Here is a 9243-nt window from a genome sequence, read left to right on the forward strand (position 1 = left end):
GCCGCGAGCAGCCACGGGTGGGCCGCGAGATGATAAAAAAAAAAAAAATAAAATATTTTTATTTTTTTTTGTCAGGCCACTGAACTTAGAAGCAGGCCAGGATAGTGTTTCTAGTTGTATTCTAAAATTCTATTCTATTGTATTCTAAAATGTGACTATATGGGTTTATATTAACTTAATAAATAAACAAAAACGAAAAATCGACTTATTTCAACGAACATTTCAAACTAAATAACAGATTATGCACATAAAATGCTGAAAACAACCGAAGCAACAATAGTATTTTAATGAGGCTATTATTATTATCATTATTATTTTGCAACAAGTTAGCCCTCTCATAAATAGCACATATAAATGAATAACTAACTTGAACTAACTTAATAGGATTGAAGTGATATTTGGCTTAAAAAATCGGTCACCTGGCAAAAAAAAAGAAAAAAAAGACTGACGATGTCCATTGGGCCGCGGCTCTCTGACGCCTTATTTTCTGGGCCCTGGCCTGAAAAGTTTGGGAACCCCTGCTCTAATCTATTGTTTTAGTACAGGTTCAAAACTGTCTGTTATTGAGACGGCTTTTGAACTATTTAACAACATTTCAGAACAACGTTACTGCACTATATGATTTGGATGAAAGAAATGTGATAACGAGCAAAAAATTTTAAAGCATGGTTGAGGGTAGAAGGAAACGTGTTTCTGAGAATGTGTCATAATCAATACAGTTCTATTACGTTCCTAGTGTAATATTCCGTTACTCCATTTAATGATAAACCAGCTTACTGGCATAAAATCTCTAGCATGGCCTACATGGAGCGTGTTTTGTCTGTGACAACTAACAACCAACTCTCATAACAAAATGCAGAGCTATTTGTTTTGGGTATATTAAGATATTGTTTTTGGTGGTTTTTCTGTAGTTTTCTCAATATTGGTACGTCCCAGATGTATGAGAGGGGTGGGGTGTGGGCTTCAATATTGCCACGCATTGATGATTGTGTGGATACCATTGGGTCAGCCCGGTATGTGACAAAATTGGATCTTTTGAAAGGTTATTGGCAGGTGCCACTCTCGCCAAGGGCCTCTAAAATATCTGCGTTTGCTACGCCGGATGCTTTCCTGCAGTATTCTGTGATGGCGTTCGGGATGCAAAATGCACCGGCGACGTTTCAAAGACTGGTCAACATAGTGTTGGGGGATGTACCCAACTGTACGGCATACCTGGACGATGTGGTGGTGCATTCATTGAGTTGGTCTGCTCACGTGAGCTCACTGAGAACGGTGTTCCAGCGGTTGGCAGACGCTTCTCTGACACTGAACATAGCGAAATGTGAGTTCGGTAAGGCAACAGTGACCTACCTGGGAAAACAGGTGGGCGGTGGCAAGGTGCGTCCTCTTGAGGCCAAGATAGAGGCCATAACCTTGTTCCCAGTACCGACCACACGGCGGGAACTACGTAGCTTTCTCGGGATGACGGGTTACTACAGGGGGTTCTGTAAGAATTTCTCCTTAGTTGCAGCCCCTCTGACTGACCTGATCAGTCCCTTGGTGTCTTATGTGTGGACAGACAAGTGTCAAGCGGCTTTTGAAAGCTGTAAGGCCCTGTTGTGTAGCGCTCCAGTCCTTAATGCTCCTGATTTTAGTAGGCCTTTCTCTGTTGAGGTTGATGCGAGTTGTGTTGGTGCTGGGGCGGTTATGACGCAGGTGGATTCGGAGGGTTTGGTCCATCCTGTGGGCTACTTCTCGAAGAAGTTTAGTGGCAGCCAGACACGCTACTCTACAATAGAGCAGGAGACGTTGGCATTGCTGCTTGCGCTCCAATTTTTTGAGGTTTATGTGGGGTCAAGTGTGGAGCCTGTGGTTGTCCACACAGACCACAACCCACTTGTTTTTTTACACTGCATGTATAACCACAACCAGCGGTTGATGCGGTGGTCTCTGCTTATGCAGGGGTATAATGTTGTGGTCCGTCACAAGAAGGGCACAGAGAATGTGTTTGCCGATGCCTTGTCTCGAGGTTAGCTCGTTGGGAGGTGTTTTGCTGTTGGGGACGGTTGAGTGTTTATTTTTGTGGTGTTGTTGTGTTTTAGTCAGCCATGGGCTGACTCTTTGGGGGGGGAAGTGTTACGGACTCTGTCCTTATATCATTATGTATGTATCCTTGTAATATTATATTGTATTGTATAGGGGGTAATATATATTAGGTGTTATGTATGTAGGCAGGTTGTATTGTTTTTTTTTTTTGTCTCCCTCCTGTGTAACCTATCTTTCTCTCAGGGTCAATCATCAGCAGCAGCAGCAGCAGCAGCAGCTGAGGCTCGTCAGACAATTAACCTCCACATCCCTTCATATATCCCTGTGTGTGCAGTGTTAGCTAGATCTCTGTCGGTGTCTGTGGGTAATTATATTTGGTGTGTTGTGGTAGAGTTCTGCTTTTTGGTGTGAGCTAGTTAATGCTCTGTTGAGCTCATTGTTTGGTGTGTGAGCTAGTTAATGCTCTGTTGAGCTCATTGTTTGGTGTGTGAGCTAGTTAATGCTCTGTTGAGCTCATGTTTGGTGCATGAGCTAGTTAAAGCTCTGTTGAGCTCATGTTTGTGTGAGAGCTGGTCAAGGCTCTGGTGGTTTAGCCATTTCCTATAGTATTGTACCTTTTGTGATCCTGCCTGTTGTACATTTTCTGTTTACCCATAACCTGTTTTGTGTATTTGTTTATTAATCGTCACCCAGTTTATGGTGATTGTTTTTCTTGTTTGTTAACCTTTTTGTTTTTCGCACACAGGGACATTGAGGACAGGAAGATACCCTGGGTCTACATTTTGCATCACGTAGGTGACCTACTGTTAAAGACACCAGCTTTAGAAGTGAGCGCCACCACCTGTACTTTGGGGCGTCCGCGCCTGTAAGGGGGGGTGGGCTTTTATTTCTTTTTGATATTTTATTTGGTGCTCACTGGTAAGTCCTCATTGCTCTCTGTGTTGCTGTTTTTTGAAGTTTGTGAAATAAATATTATTATTTTGCAAATTGTCTCCTGCGTTCTGTGTCACTGCACCCTCACCTACCCTGTCTGTGGCCTTGTGTTGCGTCTCCCCACTGGGGAACGTAACAAGTAGTCATTAGATTGAGCAGACAAGATGGCTGCCCAGAGGCCACGAGGAGGCTAACGGATAAGAGTCAGAGAGTGATGTCAGCTAAAATACTCTAGACTGAGTTTGCCACTATCTAGGGGGGACAGTGGGATAATGCAGGCAAATGTTTGAAGATAGGTCTCTACTACCACCTAGAATATTGATATACAGGTTAATTAAATAGAGTTTAATTATACAATGGGTTAAATAAGAATTACACAGAGGGATGAGGTGCAGTTAATTAAATAGGTTTAATTATGAAATAAGAGGGAGTTTGATCTCCAGTGGGCCCTTCTCACACCTGATAAATAGGCAGGTGGCATTAGCCAATCAGATGATCTCAGGCACAGCCTACTTATACGTCTGTCACGGGCGTGCACGTTTGTTTGTTTTCAGTTATTTTGAGTCACTTTTCGGGTTTACTTTGTAGCACTTTGTTTAGGTTACAGTTAAACACAGAGTCTATGTATTGCTTTGCATTTTCCACTTTGCAAGAGACAATGAAATTCTTTAAATGCACTCAACGAGTAGACATAATTTACTATCAAGATAATCAAGATTGGTAAAGGACTCCAAGAAGGGTTGCAAGGTTAATGGATAGAGGTAACAGATCTGAGAGAAAGAGGAAGGTTGTTCCAGTCAGATGGAGACAATGGAGAGCAGCTTCAGGCATTAGATGTTATTTCAAGCATACGCTAAATACATTACATTGACCATAAAAGTATGCCATGATAACGATTTAGACATGTAACTTTGTCCATGAGGCGCCAATAAGAGTCCTCTAATCTATTGTTTTAGTACAGGTTCAAAACTGTCTGGTATTGAGACGGCTTTTGAACTATTTAACAACATTTCAGAACAACGTTACTGCACTATATGATTTGGATGAAAGAAATGTGATAACGAGCAAAAAATTTTAAAGCATGGTTGAGGGTAGAAGGAAACGTGTTTCTGAGAATGTGTCATAATCAATACAGTTCTATTACGTTCCTAGTGTAATATTCCGTTACTCCATTTAATGATAAACCAGCTTACTGGCATAAAATCTCTAGCATGGCCTACAGGGAGCGTGTTTTGTCTGTGACAACTAACAACCAACTCTCATAACAAAATGCAGAGCTATTTGTTTTGGGTATATTAAGATATTGTTTTTGGTGGTTTTTCTGTAGTTTTCTCAATATTGGTACGTCCCAGATGTATGAGAGGGGTGGGGTGTGGGCTTCAATATTATATATATATATATATATATATATATATATATATATATATATATATATATATGTGTGACTCCCCGTGACCAAACCCGATTTGATTCGGGCAGAGAGAAATGTGGCTAAGTGAAAAAACGTCTTGCTGTTCAGAAAATCCTAAAAATCTAAATCTTGATTTTTTTTACATATTTGAACTGTCATTAATGTGTTCCCTTATTTGCCCTTATTTGCAAACTTAAATACAACTTGTAAATGAGGTAATTATTGTTATATAGTTCCACAAGGATTTTCTCTCATGAGGTGGAAAAACTACACGCGCGGGCTATCGCTGGGTGCGGCCTGTCCGGGTATCAAGTGGTACTTATGAGGTGTTAAAAAACACACAGACACAATTTAGCTCTCCTTTCTCAGAGAGAGAATAACAATGTTAATACACTATCTTAATGTTATAAGTTATAAGCAACGTAACGTGTGACAAACGCAGTGTCTAAATAAAAAAGATAAAAAAAGAGGCCTTGACGGCCGTTATAAAATGCGTGTTTTAACTTAATTAAAAACCATTAAAACACAGTTAGAATTTTATGAGCGAACGAATTTCGTTAGGGTGCATTTTTTGCAACCTAATGGCTAAAAAGTAAATTAATTTAATACGGAAACGGAGTGATAGAAAATGGCTTTTCATCGGAGAGAGAGATTATTGTTGTGGGGCCCTGATGTAAACCCTGATGTAAACTCTTTTCTGCGCTGGCATTCAGCACGAAATCTGTTAATACAGTTAAAAGTAAGTTGTTGTTGTTGTGTCTTTCACTACCACTGTTACGAAGGATCAGATTAAACCGAATATATATATTTATTACTTGAGATATATTGTATAGTACTTGTATATCGTCTGATATCCCTTGTATATTCTTTGTACATATACACGGAATATCCCTTTACCTAGTACAGACAATAATATTTCGTTCTCCTATTGGACAGCGATCCCCTAGGCGCCACGGCCCTACCCCCAATGTCTAGTTCAAAGTCACCGCCAAAGACATGCCTGGACATGACCGGCTCTGCACAAGAATACGAGACAGAAATAAGGCTGGTACTAGATTGTTCACCTAACGTATAAATACGGCGCAGGTGAATACAGCAGTATGTTAACCAATAAGTTGAAGCCTCACACCACGATACAACGTGCTGTGAAGTTGGCCCGTTTTGCCCCGAAATAGAGCCTTGAGACCGCGTGCGAATTGATAGCTGAAGTGTCAGAGTTTAACGCTGTATCGTCGAGTTCGACCTATTCTATTATTCAAGCAATAGTCTATTATGTATAGTGTATCGTGCGGCTACCGTTCTACAGTGACCAGCATTAGCAACGCTTCCTCGTACCGAGCTAGTGTGCTTATCCAGGCTGGGCGGCTTAACCTGGTGCCATCATCCGAGGAGCCCTAGACGAGAACCGTGTGGATATGTACACTGGATAACCTACCCCGGCGACTACAGAGCCCTTTTCGGCTGGATTATATTTGCTTTGGTCCTGTAGCTGATGGAGCGGAGAATCATCTACACCCACTACTGTGTGGGATTTACCCTGTGAGGAGCAACGTCGAGCCCGCCTCTAGGACCCCTGAGAATGGCTAGCTTTCCTCCATGCGGCACTGCATACCGGAGAATAGCTGTTGTTCGTCTGCGGATCAAGGGATTACTGCACTGTCTCCTGTACCTGGAGTCTCCTTATTCCTCGTTGACCCAGACTTTCGCTACCGACAAATCCTCTCCCCTGCTGGCCTACAACCGGAGGGACCCTATTAGTATCTCCAGCTGCCCTACTAGTGTACCATATATAGTTCTTATGATACAGGTGGTATTAATTATCTCCTGCGTAATATTCTCATGGACTTACGCTCTTGACTTATTCATGCACATTCTTCGCCTTACAAGCGCAAGTCTCAATCTTGATAAGTAAAGTAATGTAAGATAATCTTCGTGCTGCTAATAAATATTCTTCTAAACAGTATTTGTTGTGAAACCGTGTTATTGTGGAGGTGTTCATCTCATATACATGTGTACTGTATGGCCAGTAGTAATGTACATAACTCAGTAGTGGTTTAATGATACCATACTTATTCAATACAGTCAGGGAATTGTACCCCTTAGTTACAATTGGTCCTTCGAGCCGGATGGTAATTAGCGTAATATTAATATAATATTAATATTGACATGGCCAATGATGAACACTCCACAAACGGTTCTCCTAAGCTAGATCGCCCGGAGCGCAGACGGCAGCCACCTCGTTACCTAGAGGACTACGCTGCCAGTCTACTACCTAGCTCTATACAGACGTTAAACGCGGAAAAAGCGGATAGTAAAAATATGTCAAATCCTACCGAACAGGCGACCCTGCCAGTAGAGACCCTAGTGGGTTCTAACGTAACTGACCAAGCTCACGGGGGGGACCAGGAGGGACCTGACATGACTTTACCCCCCGCCGACGTCGACGAGACAGTCCCCGGAGAGCTCCAGGATAAAGAAAGCCCTCCAGGGACGGAACCCGACCCACCAACAGAAGAGACGCGCACACCCAGGAGATGGACCTCCTCGGAGCGCGACAGGGGAACGGATCTCCCACGAGCACTGCCAGAAGCCGATCACCTCCATCAGTGTCTTCCCCCAGCGAGGCGGACAAGATGCTGGCGCAGGCCTTTATCGCCACCCTGGCAGCCTCCACTGAACGCGATCGACTCCAAGCACAGACGCTTAGCGAGCGCGAACATTCTTCCATGGAACAAGAGCGCCTCCGCGCGTAACACCAAAGTGAGCGTGAACACTCTACCATGGAAAGAGACCGCCTGCAGGCTCAACAAGTAAGTGAGCGCGAACAATCTGCAGACCAAAGAGAACGCTTCCACGCGCAACTCCAAGCGCAAGCCCTTAGTGAACGCGAACACTCTGCGATCGAGCGAGAGCGCTTCCAGGCGCAGCAAAGGAGTGACGACGACCGCATACGCCTAGAGACTAGACGCCTCCAGACGGAAGAGAATATGGAAAGAGACCGCGCCGAAGCCCAGCGCGCCGCCGCCGATGCACAGCGCGGAGCCGCCAATGCACAGCGCGACGCAGCCCAAGCCCAGCGCGAAGCAGAGCGCGACCTCGCTCACATCAAGCGCGAAGCCGAGCGCGACCGATTACAAGCGCAGATAATGGAGCAACTGATTGCCAGGGCAACCCCCCCTCCCTCCGCACGGAGCTCCAGGGCCTCGTCAAGACAAGGGTCTAGTGCACCCTCCCCTACCCGATCAAGCGACCCTGAGCCCGGCCAACCGAAAGAGCCTATACACCTCTCCAAACCCCCTCCCCGACCGGTCCATGCGAGACCCAGCAACAGGGAAGAACCGGCCTACGCCGCTGAGAGACTAAATAGACGATTACAGGATCTAGACGACCTGGCAGAGGAAGAAGAAGAGGGAGAGGAGGAAAGTCAAGCCCAACAGCAGCATCGTACTCCACAGGACCAGGAGGTCCAGTACAGCCCAGACTTCACCCCCGCGGCTCTGCGCTACAGACCCCCGACTCAACTCACGGGTGAGCTTGACGCACGACCAGCCCCGAGGAACAGCACCTGGGTACACGGGCCTTGGTACCCGACCGGTACCAGCCCACCACGACACGTAAGAGGAGACTCGCCTAGGAGGCCTCTCCCCCAACGCTCACCGATGTGCCAGCCATCCATGGCATCGTACCTTGGCACACCGACGTTCCCGGACTTCACACACGAGAACCGAGCACAGTACACAGAGCTACGAATGTGCTTAGAGACAATGATGTCCGATGTACCAGATGAAACGTACAAGTATGCTATCCTACTCAAGCACCTGAAGGTGCCCAGAGCGCACAATATAGCGCTGGCATATTCCAACTCTACTACCCCATACACCGCGGCTCTAGTAGCCCTCGACCAACGTTATGGACGCATATGGGACTACGTAATACAAGAGATAAGGAATATTGACCATCTACCCCCAGCCACAGACAATCGCTCACTAGATGACCTCTCTATCAAGGTACAATCCCTGGTAGGGATGCTTGCTGGGGGCACAAAAGGAAAAGGGTATGCACGAACTGTACGCAAACTCTAATGTTGAGAGAATATTAGAGAAGCTTCCGCCCGCCCGACAAGAGCGCTTCAGGCGGCAAAAGGACCACCGTGATCCTAGCGGTCCCGAGCCATCCCTCCTAGACCTAGCCGACTTCCTGGCGAGAGAAGTCAGCAGCCTACGATTGGATACGTTAGTGCGGAGCGCACCAAGCTCCAGAGAGGGACCTAGGAGATCAAACGATGGCCGCAGGCTGGTGACCGGCATGCACCAAGCCGAGTCAGTACCGCGCAACAAGAACCACAGTACCCCCTCGACGAAAGAGAAGTGGAAGATTGTATGCCAGTACTGCGAAAAGGAACACTGGCTGTCACACTGTGACACGTTCAAGAAGATGACCGCCGACGAGGTGAGTCAATGGATAAAGTCCAACCGCCGCTGTTACCGATGTGCGCGCAGTCACATGGCAGCCGAGTGCCGCTTAAAGAAGAGGTGTAGTCGGTGTGACGGAGCCCACTTGGACGTTTTACATGACAGTAACAGAAGAAAGCCTGCACCCTCAAGCAGCACAAAGGCAAGTGTTATGTACATTGACCCCGCCAGCAGCGGGGGCGCCCGGGTGCTCTTGAAGGTGGTCCGCGTAACACTGAGTTACGAGGACAAGGTCATGGACACCTACGCCGTCCTTGATGACGGGTCAGAGAAGACCCTTCTCCTCGCGTCCGCTGCGGCCCAGCTGGGGCTGCGGGGGAGCGAAGACACGATGACGATTCGGACTATAAGAAGAGACCTGAAGACGATCAAGGGTGAGAACGTCTCCTTCACTATTGCAGC

Source organism: Notolepis coatsorum (assembly GCF_963971535.1).
Source record: "Notolepis coatsorum genome assembly, chromosome: 7".
NCBI lineage: Eukaryota > Metazoa > Chordata > Actinopteri > Aulopiformes > Paralepididae > Notolepis > Notolepis coatsorum.